This window comes from Balaenoptera ricei, chromosome 20 (assembly GCF_028023285.1).
Source record: "Balaenoptera ricei isolate mBalRic1 chromosome 20, mBalRic1.hap2, whole genome shotgun sequence".
NCBI lineage: Eukaryota > Metazoa > Chordata > Mammalia > Artiodactyla > Balaenopteridae > Balaenoptera > Balaenoptera ricei.
The window spans coordinates 50,969,666-50,985,061 of NC_082658.1; the positions used below are offsets into that span (position 1 = coordinate 50,969,666).

General features: G+C 46.6%; 1 protein-coding gene across 3 annotated transcripts in view; it reads right to left on the bottom strand.

Annotated features, from left to right (window-relative positions):
* SMG6 (SMG6 nonsense mediated mRNA decay factor) overlaps positions 1 to 15,396 on the bottom strand; it is a 236,513-nt gene that overhangs the window by 26,978 nt on the left and 194,139 nt on the right. The gene's annotated exons all lie outside the window — the stretch shown is intronic.

Genomic DNA, 15,396 nt, shown 5'->3' on the forward strand with positions numbered 1-15,396 from the left:
CTTCTGAGGTCAATTAGCAATGGGTTAATAATTATCTCCAATGAGCCCAGCCTACAGGATTGGCTACAAGAAACAGAACTCAGACTAAAGTGTTTTCACAAACTGAGAACCTCTAGTTATACACGACTCGCCTTCACAGGAGACTGAAGGGTGGGTAGGACAATTCTGTAGTGGCCAAGGGTGGGTCAGCCTGAGAAGAGGTCTGCCAATGAAAGTTCAGACACAGGGAATCCTCTGGAGCTGGAGGACAGAGGAAACAGTTTATTCACATTCCTGGAGGAGGGGCTTCCAGGCAGCAGGGAAGCTGGCCACGAGGATGCACATTCACTCTGAAGACAGAGGCAGTAGCTTATGATGGGGAGACAGACACTCCCAGCCTAGATGAATCAGGACGACTGGTACTGATTTGTTGAGAGGGTCACAGGTCAGAGGGGAGAGAAAGAAAGAACCTGGCAGGCACTGAATGACAAAGTGGACAAGGAGAAAAGGCATGGATCCTTGTGCCAGACACATCCTGACAAGCCCCGGGTACCCTGTCCAAGGGCATCCACTCAGCGGGTCACTTGTTCCCCGTCCCTGCAGCAGCAGGACTGCATTTCTTTGCAAGGCAGCTAAGCACAGGCTTGCCCTCAGTCACTTTTGATCCCAATGTCCAGACTCAGCCGTCCCTAGTCCTAGTGCCAGTTGAGGGGTCAGTGGGTCACAAGATGAAATGCTAACATCGTCGGCCAACCCACCCCGCAGTAGCTATACCACTCCACGTGTCTGGTCCCAACAGCTGTGTTTTCTTCTTAGCGGAGGCAATGTGGGCTGTTACCAATCAGCTGGCAATGCACAGATGCCTGTTCAGAGTGGATGGCAGCCTGCTAGCCCCACCCATACCTCCCCCCACCGTGTGTGTGCGCGCACACGCACTGGTCTTAAGTGTCCTAGAGGGGGGGTGGGTGGGAACTGGCAAATGGTGAGGTGGGAAGATTTGGTGGGGGTGGGGGAGAGGCTACTCCATTATTTTTATTGAAGATTCCAAAGGGTAGGGGTACTGAGAGGGAGATTATGTTCACACTGGAAGGAGAGTTGGGAAAACAGAGGAGATGTGGAGCATACACTGGTGGTGAGAAGGTAAGTACAGAAGGAAAAACAGGTCCATTCTGGGAAGAGGCAAGCTTAGGCAATACAGGGGGTCGGTCAAGAGCCTGGGCTTCCTAGTCAGAGATCAAGAGTTCAAGTGTTAACTGCCACTTCCTAGCTGTGTGTCCTTAGGCAAGTTACTTAATGTCTCTGAGCCTCGGCTCAAGTTGTTTAAAAGAGATAATGTATATCAAATATTTAGCAAGGTGTCAGGGCTCAGAAAGTGCTAAGTAAATGAGTGGCTATTATGTTTTTTCTTCTTTGCTGCCTCACTCTGCTCAGAGACAGGAGGGGTACTCTGCCTGACACCACTGAGATGTGTGGAAGCCAGGCTCAGAGGTAAGGAAGGAAGCATGGGGCAGACACACAGCCTAGGGCTGAGGGGAAAGGCCCTGGAATGCTCACCTGGCTGTTGAAGCTGCTGAAATAGTTTATTTTGAGCTAAGGTGTTGGATCCAGGTTGCTGGACAAGCCAGTTGGTGGAGGGAAGCCCTGGCCTCTCTGCAGCTGCCCCCTTCCTATTCTCTACAAAGATTCCTGGACCTAACCATGGGCATGCGTGCATTCTGCAGGACTCCAGAGGGGCCCCCAGGGCATGGGCTGTAGGACAAGCCCGGCACTAAGGCACACATCAGAAATAAGGTCCTGCAGTGGACATCACAACCACCTTGCCCATCTGGCCCCTTCACACTGGGGCGTGGGCGGCGACTCTGCCTCTGTTAATGGCATCCTCCTTAAATGAGACCAGCTGGATCCTTGCTCCAGGTCTTTCAATACAAGAGAAATGATGAGAAAATCCTCTTCATGCTCTCAGGTGGTATTTTCTACCCACCTGAATTTCCTGAGCTTGGACATTCTAAGCAAAGGCAGAGAGGAGTCTTGGCTCTCCTGGGCAGAGGACAGCGGGCTCTTCTTGAACTGTTCCCTCATGGAAAGAAAACTGTTTTTTTCTGGAGCTCTAAGCTCCGGCTGCACGAGCAAGGTGCATTCTCAACAGTGAGGGCGTCGTCGAGAGCAAGCTATAGGCAGCAGTAGCTCGGGCTGCGGTCCAATCTGCTTCCCCTGCAGAGGCTCTGAGAGCAGCCACCCGCACTGGCAGGGGCTGGGCGGATACTGGCACTGCCAACACAAGCCTTTCAGGTCTGGCTGGCTTCAGCTGCTCTGAAACCTGGAGCACAGGCACTGGGGCCCTCACTCACTAACCAGCAGGGGAGGCTACAAGCTCAGCCCCTGGGGAGGAAAGGCCTGAGTCTGTCTCAGTCTGCAAATATCCACATGCAGTCTGTTTCTACACTGCCGGTTAGTTCTGGGCCAGGAGCACTGTCTCTTGTGCTCTGGTCGCTCTGAGCCACTTTCTTATTTGCCTTCCAGACAGCCAGGATCAGGAGCCGCCCCTTAGGTTCGTGTGCAGACTCCTTCACCCGATCTGTTCCTAGTTTTATTTATCTTATGTGTGTGGAAGAATGCTGAGACCTGCAGCATTCAACACATCCAGTCAACATTCAATTCAACAAATATTTACTAGGTGTTTACTGTGTGCACTAGGGCCCGTTCTAGACCCTGAGGATTCAGCAGGAGGGGGGTGGGGCACATTCAGAGCAGGTGCATCAAAGACTCCCAAGAGAGAAATACGCCCTCTCCCCCGCCCCCATTACCTACAGCACTCAAAAGGGCAGAGTTCTCATTCCTCTTCTCCTTCAAGAGAGGAGGAAGAGGCAGCCCGGGGAGAAGAAAAGCTCTTTGTAGAGACTGGGCACACTGCTCCTTTATCCCTTTCAGGCAGATAGGTCCTGAGGAAGTCGGGATGGAGAAGTCCCTTGGGCTCAGCCTTAGTACCAGATGAAATCCCAATGTCTCTCAATGCTCTCCATGATCTGTGCAAGCCCTCCCCACTGTACATCACCACAGGCCTTCTTGCTGTTACTCCCTAATCCCCAACTCCAGGCCCAGGCAACCCTGCTCAACATTCCCCTGTGGGCCATTTGCCCCGCCCCGGCACCTCTGAGACTTTACAGATTATTCCCCGAACCTACCCAACCTACAAGGCCTTTACCTTTATGCAATCAATTCATTCCCTCACCTTCTTTTATGTTTGATAAAAAGTCTTTCTTTCCTTTTCTTTTTTTTTAATTAATTAATTTGTTGGCTGTGTTGGGTCTTCCTTGCTGCGTGCAGGCTTTCTCTAGTTGCGGCAAGCGGGAGCTACTCTTCGTTGCGGTGCGCAGGCTTCTCACTGCGGTGGCTTCTCTTGTTGTGGAGCACGGGCTCTAGGCACGCGGGCTTCAGTAGCTGTGGCTCGTGGGCTCTAGAGCGCAGGCTAAGTAGTTGTAGCACACAGGCTTAGTTGCTCCGCGGCATGTGGGATCTTCCCGGACCAGGGCTCGAACCCGTGTCCCCTGCATTGGCAGGCGGATTCTTAACCACTGCGCCACCAGGGAAGCCCAAAAAAGTCTTTCTTTTCAAGAAGTCACCATCCAGCCCACCAGCCCACTGTCCACCAATTTTTCCTAAGGCCCTGCTATGTGACATGCTAGACATTTCGGGCACACAAGAGAGAATAAGGCAGATGCAGTCCTTGACACTTCACAGAACTTTCAGGCCATGGAGGGATTCCACAGTAACCTGGTACTAACCTCTTCCAAATCCCCAGTTGCCCCTCCAGCGCCTACGGGCTAGGCCTACACGTCCTCCTCTTCTCCGACCTCATTAGCAGCCCTCAACACCTGTATCACTTGGATGCCAGGAAGCGAGTTACCAGTCACTCAGAGCCACCCTAGAACCTCTGCTACAACATCTCCCAGTGATCCAACCCTTTCTTGAGTATGTCAGGTGGAAAGGATTCAAGACCCTGGGGAAGCTTTTAAAACCATCACCCCTTCGTGTTTAAGACACATATAAGTAATTTTTATTATTACATACTTAGCAGATTTTTTTCCCTATTAAGTTCCAGTCCTGACCATGCTGTATGAGAGGTCTGTTACTGTCTTGAGTCTCCAAGGGGTTCATTGCCTAAGCGGGAACCCATTCCACTTTTGGACTTTTCTCGTCGGTGGAAATGTCTATCCCTTTTAAGCCCAAATCTGCCTCCAGTGCTTCTAATCCTGTTCTCTGGGCCACAAACAACTCTAACTCTGCTTCTACCTGACTGGCCTCCAATTTTTTGACGTCTGCTATGTTATACCTTCTCTAGGCTAAACAGTCCCACTTCCTTCCACTGTTCCTCACTTCAAGTGTCTCCTTAACATCCTGCTTACTCTTTCGCTAAGACTTTCACTGAGACGAATGTCTCCTGGAGGGAGTGCCCACGTGTGATTTAGCAGCCCCTCCTCGTTCTGTTCTGGACACCTCCATGAATAGGTCCAAAAGCATACATTTTGTTGTTCACCACTTTGCCCTAATGACACATTGTGAGCTTTTAATCAACAAATCCCCAAAGTGTTTTCACATATGTGGCTAAATAATATCTTCGCCAACCGCATGCAAGCCCTCCAGTAACTATTTCCTTTTATAACATTCCTTCACTCAGGTCTCCCTATGCTATAAAAAAAACCCCTATTATTTAGTATTGTGCCGCACACTACTTGCTGTGTGCAGCTGACTTTCTGGATAAAGTAGGATTTTACATTTATTCATATTTGAGTTCATGTAATTATTTACTTCTTTCATTGTAGCCTATCAAGTTCTCTTTGGATCCTCAATTTGTCATTGATAATGTATTCCTTCTGAAGTTCATGACATCCACAAATTTGATCTGTTTATGCTTCGCAATATCTTTCTCCTATTAAGCTGTCCTGTTTTCTCTCCTGAGTAAGACTCTTGAGGACAGGCACTGTAATTTGTATGTGTGTGTGTGTGTATTTAAAGAAAAATCTATCTGCAGCATCTACTATACACTATGGGTAGTCGGACAACGTGGATGACTGATCATGGGAGGCTGACGGCAGCTTTGGGACCTTAGGACAATTCCAGAGGACATCATGATCGTGGAGGGGGTGCCAGCCACACTGTATACCATGAATCACGCTCCTTGTGTTGTGCAATGCGAACACCCTGGACTGGCTACTCAGAGATGCTTTTTTCTGCTTCAAGTGATGCTCCCCACGGAGATTTAGGCTCCATAAGGAATGGTGCTCTCTTTTGACAGGCTGCCTACAGTTTCTAGTTTGAAATAAGATACCACAAGAAGCCAAGCTCTGGGCATGTTCTGCCTTGTCTTAACTGCAGGCTGCTGCCCCAGGGCAAGGTACAACACACCTCAGCAAGAGGTGAGACTTTTCTTCTTCAAAGCACTGATGTCACGTTCTGAGAAAAAAATTACACCTGTATCTCGAGAATCCCCACAGCATATTAAAAATATGGTGAAGAGAAATTCTGAGATTAGGGCTGAGGTGTGAGGCCACTTTAAGTTGTACTTTCAGGTCCTACATCTAGAGTCCTGAGTCTCAAGTGGCCCACGCCTCATGGCTGGAGACAAGACAAGCTTTGCTAACTAAAGCTAGCTAAAGTCTATTTATAGTTTGATAAGGTATAAGTAAGCCAAATGTCTGGCATATAGAAGAACTTCAATAAATATTAGTTCCCCTTTCTCTACCAATGAGCACTAAAAAGCATTTAAAAAACCACCTGCATCTGAATCACACAGCGAGCTTGTTAAACATGCAGATTCCTGGACACCACTTTGGACTAAATAAATTAGTTTTTCTGGGGACAGGGCCCCAGAATGTGTACTTTCAATAAGTGTTCCAGGTACTTATGAACACTGAAGTTGTAGAATCACTGCTTTAAAGGCTAGAAGACTAAGTGAAGGTGGTCACAAGTTTAGTCCACTCTTCAAGTGCAACTCTAGCTAAGGTACAAAAGAACACGCTACATTTTTCATGGCAATTTTGGAATCTAGGAATCCTCAGCACCTTACAAAGCAGTTACTATTACATTCAGATAATGATAAGAGAGATGAAAAAATAAGTTAAATGAGATTTGAAGCCAGATGCAATGACTTCGTAGGCCTGTGTTCTTGCCACCTCACCAGAGCCACTTCCTGCGAGAGCACCACTGGGGCTTCTAAGGCACAACAACAAAACCCGCCGCGTGCTCCTCTACCCTTCTCAGCCACCCTTCTTAGTGGCTAACACTAAGTGAACGGCTGCCAGTGCCAGGCACTGTGCCAAAAGCTGACATGCACCACCTCATCTAATCCACACAACAGCCCCATGAGGTAGGTGCTGTCAAATACCTCGATTTTACAGATGAGGAAATCAAGGCACAGAGAAGTTAAGTAACTCGCTCAACTTTAGGCAGTCGGTAAGTGGAGGGGCTGGAAGGTGCCTCTGCTCCTACCCAGCGCTCCAGCTGCCCGCAGCTCTCGATGGGTCCCGAGCATCTGCCTGTGCTTCGGGCAGAGACTCTCACAATCTCCACAAGGGGAAAGAGCTGATCATAAATTCAAAGGGGGCAGCCTCTTGCTGCCGATCTTGTGAAGACGGAACTCCTTCTGGGCTTGCTGCACTTCTCTTGGGCAGCTGACCTGCCATAGGTCTAGGGAAAGCAGGGTCTAGAGGAACGTTCACTTCATGCTCTCCTGTGTGATCTTCGGCAAGTTACCGAACCCTGTTTGCAAAATGCAGGTGATTCTCGAGATCTCTTTCCATTTTTAAAGGTTTCTATGACTCTGGGCAGTCATCTTGGAAAGGAGAGGAAAGACGGTTCTGCCTCTGACCTTGATGCTGGAGCTCAGCTCTGTCACAGGGGACAGTGCCAAGAGCTGGGCTTGGCCTTTTTGGAAGGAAGGGCTGAAGATTCAGAATCTGAACTAACAGTGAGAGCCTGAAGATAATTCATGATGGAAAAAGGTGGTATAGGTTCTTCTCATACGATAAGCCACTCAGGAAGACTTGGAGGGTTTTATGGAATCATTAGCACAGAGCTCCCCTCTGGCCACAGAGCAGAGGAAGAAACAGCAGACCAGTTTATAAAGCTCCAGAGCGGAAAATTTCTGTTGGTGTCCAAACTAAGTTTTTGGCTTTCTGTGAGATTTGGAAAGACTTATACTGATGTTTTAATCACCTGTTTAGTGTTCTGAAGACTCTTGTCAGCAGCCTCACTGAGCCTGCTCCAGCAGGCAGTGGGAGCCGCTGGCTCACGCGCTGTGCTCTTTCTGTGAGCCGTTTCTTTCCCATGGCCATCTCTGACACCCTGCAGCTCCCTCCGGGCCACTCGGAGGGTACAAGCCAAACCAGTGTGCCCTGTAAGAGGCTGAGGACAAGGTTTCTGGATCACTTCTCACCAGATTCGAAGCCAGGAAGGGCCGCTTAAGAAAAGCCAAGGTGCAAAGAGGTAAGGAGTGGTCTCTGGAGATCAGTCGGCCAGCAAGGCCTCTGGGGTGGCACAAAGGAAACAGGCTTGCCTTCTAGGAGAACTACCGTCCAGACATTCTAAAGCCCTTGGGTACTGATCATGAAAGAAGTTCTCACAAGTGAAAAAGAAAACTGAACAAACTCAGGGCAGGGCACGTTCTAGAAACAAAAACTCATGAGCATGCAAGAAACCCATTAAGGAGGTTCAGGGTAGTGGCATGCAGAACAAGTCAGCATTTTACTTCTTCTGCAGTTTTCATGGGTCACAACTTCTCGGTGGCTGAAATATCCCATTTTTCTGGGAAAGCTGTAGTGGAGATGAAGTGGTGGCTGATGGTCGCTAGGCATTATGCTATTTCATCTGATTATCACAGTAATCCTGGGAGACAGAAAGAGGAAGAAGAAACTGGAGCTTGGAAGAAACAAACATCCAGTCAGTGGTAAAACGGGGATTTGAACTCATATGTGTCTTACTCCAAAGTCTGTGCTCAGTCCATTATACTTTGTAGCCTGTCTGGAAGTAATGGTACTTTTGGAGAAAGGGACCTACTTCAAGTCCTTTTTACTAAAGGGTATATCCACCCCCCCACCCCCCCACTCCCCACCAGCTCAGCACTAGCCCAAAGGCCAGCCCCCAGGACAAAAGAAACAGCTCTGATGAATTCACATTTAGATGAACACGAACCAAATGGGAGCTTGGCTAAGCTACAGGCAAGAACAGAGATACTGAAATCAAAAACTTCTCAGGGTACCTGGCCTAAAAGGAGTTCTATCATCCAGTTCATTTCATTTCCCTGGACACAGCATGGATAAGACCTCACCTGGTCAGCTGATGAGCTGAACGAATATGGGAAACTCGTCACTATTGGATGCCAAGCTAAAACCTACACAGGAGTGTCCCCAGAAAGTTCTCTGCACTACACAGTCTTGGACTCTGGATGGACTGTAAAGAGGAAAGTCCATCAGAGAGCATGGGGACAAGACAAAGGAAGTCAAAGCTCCCTCCTTCCACCTGGCACCCAAAGGCTCCACAAATCCATCAATCTGAGAAACTTTTACTGTGAGAGCGACAGGGTGCGTTGCTCATCTGGCAATCCTTGATCCTGGAGTAATATATGAAGGCAGGGAAGAGAAAGAACAATAGTTTCCTTCTCAGTAGAAAGACCAGGATGAGGGAGGCGATGCTGATTTCTGACTGAGTTCTCAGGGAGTACTTCCCTGCCACAGAATTTTCTCTTTCCTTCTCTTCTGCTCTTTCCGGGGGAAGCTTCTTCAACTGTCTGCTCTCTCCAGCTGAGAGTTAACTTCCCTTTGCCTGGCCAGACCACTCCACAAATGCCATCATTCCTTGCCCTGTTATGCCCAAGTTCAAGCAGATAAGCCGCCAACATGGCTTCTAATGGAGGAAGGGAGGGGCTCTCTCAAGGGAACTCGGCTTACTGAGGGAAAAGAGACTTGCACAGCAGCAAACGGCACACACTGCCCTTCCTCAGTGACCTCGGAGGAATCTACTTACAAAGGCTGCAGTTAGAGAGGGAAGAGGCAGAAGGAAGGGAAAGAGAGGGAGACCATGACCAGAGAGGTCGTAAGTCCCACAGGAATAACGGCGAGGACAAGGAAAAGGCCGTCTTGTCACGAGGACAAAATTAACCAGACCCATCTGATTATGACAGAGGGAAGGCAAGTGCTGGGATAATGACTGGGGGAAGAAGCTCACAGACCACTGTGTACACGGGGAAATGCAGGAGAAAAGTGTTCCAAAGCTGATGACAAGGCAGACAGGAAACTTACATGTCCTTGCTGACAGGAAAGAAAGAGTGAAATTCTGGGTCTTCTCTCATCTGCAGGATTTCTAATAGGCGTCTGAAGTTCACCCTCTTCCCAAGGATGTGCTGACAGCTGGGAATACTGCCCTTCAGGTCAGGCAGAGCAGGGATCTAGACCTCTCCAAGAGTTCACAAAAAGGTTCAGCAAGGATTCAAACCACGATCCAAAACACAAATGGGACTGCCATTTCCTGTTGGGTTTCCATGCTGTAAAAAAGTGGGGGAGAAATGCCAACTACAAAGTGCTCTGCCTCCTGTGGAAAACGGAGTGCAATGGATCGGGCTCCAGTTCTGACTTGTGAATCTAAGTGAGAACTGGTTGCTAGCTGCTAGAGGAGTCTAGTGTTAAAGAGACGTCCCACCACCCCACCTGCCAGCCTTTCTGCTCATGTCCGTGGACTGCTAGGGAGCTAATGACAAAGTTGTCTCGGGCCTCCGTAGGAAGGGCAGCCTTGGACTTTGGCAGCTCCTCTGGACCCCAGTTCACTGTCCTGTGTTCTTAAACAGCTTTGATGGAACAAGCCATCTGTGGGAGTTATTTAGTTTGGAACTGGAAGAGGGTTAGGATGTGGAAAAAATAAACTGAGCAGCCAAAGGATGGGGCCAGAGAGACAGAGAAGGCAGGTGGCATGTTCATGGGACTATGTGCCAGGGCGAAGAGGAGGGTGGGACTGCAGAAAGGAATGGTGCCGAAAGGAGGCCAGCATGGGAAGTGCTGGAACACCCAGGACAGTGTGATTTTATTTCCAAAGTGGTGTTCTGCTGTTCTCCTTCAAGGGCACAAACCCTCACTTGTGGGTGTCCATTACAAGAGAATCCTGGGATAGTATAACTGTAAGCACACCTGATTTGCCATCTGAAAAACTACCTGAATTCTGCCTAATTTCTTGCTGGGCCTGTATCCTAGCCTAAAAGGCAAATCTAACAGTTTTTTGACATCCAAAGCCACAAGATAATGGCAAGAGCTGAAAGGGTGGAAAAGGGAGATGGTGGAGGATCTGAGGGAATCCTTATGAATTACAGAAAACAGCAACAGAAACTGCAGGGTGATCTGGGAAGATATATAGGAATCTGGTGCAGAACTGGACTGAACCTGGTCGTTTCTTTGGAGTCTTCTTAACCGCCCCCTCCAATCACTATAAAGAACATATATATATATTGAGAGAGACTTTTATTTTTAAAATATAGATATTTTCACTTATGTTATCTCATTTAAACCTTACCGAAATCTTAGGAAGGGACTATTCTCATCCCAATTTCACAGAGAGTAAATTCAAGCCCAGACGGAATAAATAACTTATATGGAGTTTTCTTATGATCAGAATGGAGCAGAATGAAGACTATGATTCGCAACTAGATTTTTAACCAGATTTTTCTGCAGGTCATTCTGGCAAAATGGCATTAACATTGACGGTATCTCATCTGATCCACTCCTGATCGCCAAGCCTATGTAGCATATCCTCACAGGATTTGAAAAAGAGATCAGAAAGCTGCTGCTACAGTCTATTTCTGATTCTTCACTAAATCTTTCCAAGTCATTAGTCTAAGAACAGGCTTAGAGACAGTAAGCCAGCAACTCTGAATGCTGTTTACTTAACTTCTGAAGCACACACACAGAAAGACATACAAACAATTATAAACTACTTAGTATAGTTTCAGTGCTTCGTACTGATAAGAGAGAGACAAAATTTCTGTACCAGCCTGTACTAGGGAAGCCTACACACAGCTTAAACTTTTTTTAAATTGACAACACAGAGCTAAAACTGAATCCTGTCACTGAATTCTGTTACTTAGCCTAAAGTCATTCTTGCTGCTGACAAAGCAGAAAAGAAGTTCAATGACAGCATCTCTTCTAGGAGGCACTGAAGATACGGTGGCACCTGGGCTTCAAGTACCAGGACAAACTGAAGCTGTTCAGTAACACGTAGTTTAAACACGAGGCACATGGTAAAAACCAACCAACCAACCAACCAGAGTACATATGGCTGAATTTTAAAAACAATCTTCCCACCTCTGGTTTCTAAAGCCTCTGTTTCCCAGCCTGGTTGCCAGTTTCTGGTGTGGCCTGCAGAGATAGTTATACATATACTGCCATATATGATTAACTATGGACCTATACCTTTTAATACTTATTTGTTTATTTATTTATTTGGTTGCGCCAGGTCTTAGTTGCAGCAGGTGGGCTCCTTAGTTGCGGCTCGCCGGCTCCTTACTTGTGGCATGCTAACTCTTAGTTGCGGCATGCATGTGTGATCTAGTTCCCTGACCAGGGATCGAACCTGGGCCCCCTGCGTTGGGAGTGCAGAGTCTTATCCACTCCGCCACCAGGGAAGTCCCGGACCTATACCTTTTATATACATTTATATAAATGGTGATACACGTTGCCACTTAACAGCATATCTTAGAGATTATCAACATCATTTGGGAAGCACATTTCATACCAAATGCTAAAGATCATCAACAGCAAGGTTCTGGAACAGATCCAGAAAACCAACCATGTTTATTGCAACAGAATTTCTCTGTGTTGGGATGACTGAAAGACCCAGCAAAGGCAGCAAAGAAAAGCAGACAGAAGAAAAACCGTTCATCAGTAAAGTCCGTCAGTCACCATCAGGTCCAACAGGCCTGGGAGTGGTCAGCAACAACAGACCCCTCAAGCAGGCAGGGTCTCAAATGACAATAGGCTGGGCAACGGGGACTGCCGTTACATATCCAAAAAGAATGTGGAAAAGTACATTATGCGCTCCAGTCTGCATGCTGCCCGGAAAGGGCTCCCACACCAGAGCAATCAACAACAGGAGGGTCTTCAACAAATCTGAAGGCCAGAAACAAACACTGTAACACTTTTTAATGTGAAAATTAAATTGTGTTAATTACATCTCTACACATAACCCAGGTGTTATGGCAAGAGGCGCCTGGTACATCTGAAGGCTTTGCACTGTCTGCCAGTGCCAGTCTCCCTATCAGGGGTTACATGCAGATACCACAGAACGGCAGGATATTTGAGGTGTTTCAGGCTGATCTCACAGTCTGAGGTTCTGCCGTGTGACAGTACCCTATTCCAGGGGTCAGAGTACAATAACTCTTTGCTCCTTAAACTGTACTTCCTAAAACATTTTCAAGTATTCTACTGAATTCATTCAATAAATATTTATTAAGCATCTGCTATGCATAGTAGGGCTTATTTAAGACACGAGGGATACAGCAGTCAATAAAATGATGTTCCTGTTGTCATGCAGCTTAACATTCTTGTGAAACTGAGAAACAAGCGAACAAATACAGGACAAGTAGTGGGAAGTACTAGGAAAAAAATAAAGTAGGGTAAGAGGGACAGAGAGTAACAGGGTAGGGGACAGTATTTCTATTTAATCTAACACGGACAGAGAAAGTCACCTGGATAAAGTGCCATTTGATCAGACGTGAAGGAGTGAGCCACAAAGCAGAGAGGGCCTTACCTTCTGGGTACCTTCTTGGGCAGGTAACCAGAGCGCCAGGGAGCCCCTTCTCTCCTAACAAGGGTTCCCAGCTATGCAGTGTGAAGGAAGGGGCATAGGCTCTTCTAGCTCAGCCGAGTGAGAGGAGAGGCCTTTGAGAGCGCAGGCAGCTCGCACGCCTTCCATGCAGTTTCTGGATAGTTTCCATCACAGATGAGAGTTTTATGTTGAATTTTAAGTTGACCACAAATATTTAACTTCCCTGGACCACAAATGCAGTATCTTCTCTGTGGTTTAGCTGGCACCAAGTACATATTTACGAATCTCTATATGTCTGTCTGTTATTTAAATTTCTTATAGAAGTGCCAAGGTCTTTAGTTGTGATTTATCCCCTCCCATTCCATATAAGTGGGTCTGAACCCTGATCAGGCCTAATTCTTGGAGAAAGGAGATATCTTTACAATTGAAGCTTAGGGTCTTCCTAGTTAAATTTCCTATTACTGCTTTCTTCAAAAAATATTACTGGGGGGGTCTATTCCAGGTTCTTGTATTTGAATTACAATGTAAAAAATTTTAAATTACTGTTTTTTCCACAAGAGAATAAAAAATAAAACTTAGGAAATCTACATACTTTAGCTACATTAAAAGGAAAAACAAACAAAAAAAGCTATGCATAAAGAGCCCCAAACTTCTAAATGTGTACTCTTATTTACTTACCAATTCCTGAGAATTATAAGCAGCGCTACAGTTACAAAGAATATAGGAAACAGTCCCTGCTCCCCAGCTGGGTCTGCAACAAGCTGGCTTGGGAAAGGGCTCTGGCTCCACAAGAGCACAAAATTCTGGGTCATTCCGAATCCCAGGGTCAGTTTCTCTTGTCCAACTGGCAAGAAAAGCCATGAGGCATTTTTATTAAATAAAGGCATACAAGCAGATCGTCCGAAACTCATAAGTTTCAAAACAATCTCTCCTACCTCATTCTGTCATTGTCTTCATCTTCTGCAGTGCAGCTTACTGGGACTTTGGGCTATGGTTCTACTCATATTCAGGCTTCAGGGGGTGGGGAGATACCAAGCTGCAGAGCTGAGATCCAACACAGAAAGACCAACGCTCACCTTCATAAAATGAATAGACTTTCAAAGTGTTCAACGTGGAAGCCTAGAAACTCATTTAAAGGGGGAATTCCCTGGCGGTCCAGTGGTTTGGACTCCGTGCTTCCACAGCGGCGGGTATGGGTTTGATCCCTGGTCAGGGAACTAAGATCCCGCATGCCACGCGGTACGGCAAAAAAAAAAAAAAAAAGGAAAAGAAACTCATTTAAAAAAAACTATTTTTTTTTATTGGAGTGTAATTGCTTTACAATGTTGTGTTAGTTTCTACCACACAGTGAAGTGAATCAGCCATATGCATAGACACATCCCCTCCCTCTTATACCTCCTCCCACTCTCCATCCTACCCAACCAGGCCATCACAGAGCACCGAGCTGAGCTCCCTGTGCTATACAGCAGGTTCCCAACAGCTATCTATTTTACACGTGGTAGTGTATTTATGTCAAACCTAATCTCCTAATTCATCCCACCCTCCCCTTCCCGCCCTGTGTCCACACGTCTGTTCTCTAGGTCTGCCTCTCTATTCCTGCCCTGCAAATAGGTTCACCTGTACCATTCTTCTAGATTTCCACATATATGCGTTAATATATGATATCTGTTTTTCTCTTTCTGACTTACTTCACTCTATGACAGACTCTAGATCCATCCACATCTCTATAAATGACCAAATTTCATTTCTTTTTATGGCTGAGTAATATTCCATTATATATATGTACCACATCTTCTTTATCCATTCATCTGTCAATGGACATTTAGGCTGTTTCCATGTCCTGGCTATTGTAAATAGTGCTACAATGAACATTGGGGTACATGTCTCTTTTTGAATTATGGTTTTCTCAGGGTATATGCCCAGTAGTGGGAATGCTGGGTCATATAGTAGCTCTGTTTTTAGTTTAAGGAACCTCCATACTAGCACTGACTTGTAATTAGAATGGCTTTAAGTACATGCGTCTAGTTATTTTGTCTACCCTTCCAGTTTTCCACTGAAATGACTGAAGAAAAAAAAAAAAAAAGAAAGAAAGAAAGAAAGTATATATCAGTACTAGGCAACCACATACCAGAAACTATGAGGAATTTTCTACAAGACAAACTGCAGATGGGACTGGAATGAGGAAAAGAACAACTGATGTTCAACCCTTTGCCTGCTTGATAGGTTCATAGATGAGACTTCAGCTGCCATACCCCACTGATGCCCTTTCCTTGGAACAACTAGGCCAAGAGCCAAGGTGGGTTCTGACACACTTAGAAGGGCACAACTGGATCCCACCAGGGTATCGCAAGAAACTTAGCAGCTGCTGGCTTACAACTGGTGTGGGTGGCCGCATGAGGCAGGAGGAAGACAAAGCTGAGTCTGGCTTCTTAAAGAGGCAAGAACCCCCGAATGAGAACACTAAGTTGGTCTATTACAGCAAACAGAGGGTTTAGCTCCTTGCCATGACTATCTCTAGCTCTAGTTTCCTTTCTACACTCCTCTAGGAGTGTTTAACGCCTGCAGTGTAAATTAAATGTTCCTCTTTTCCTTTTATCTGTACCTGAAAATCTTAAC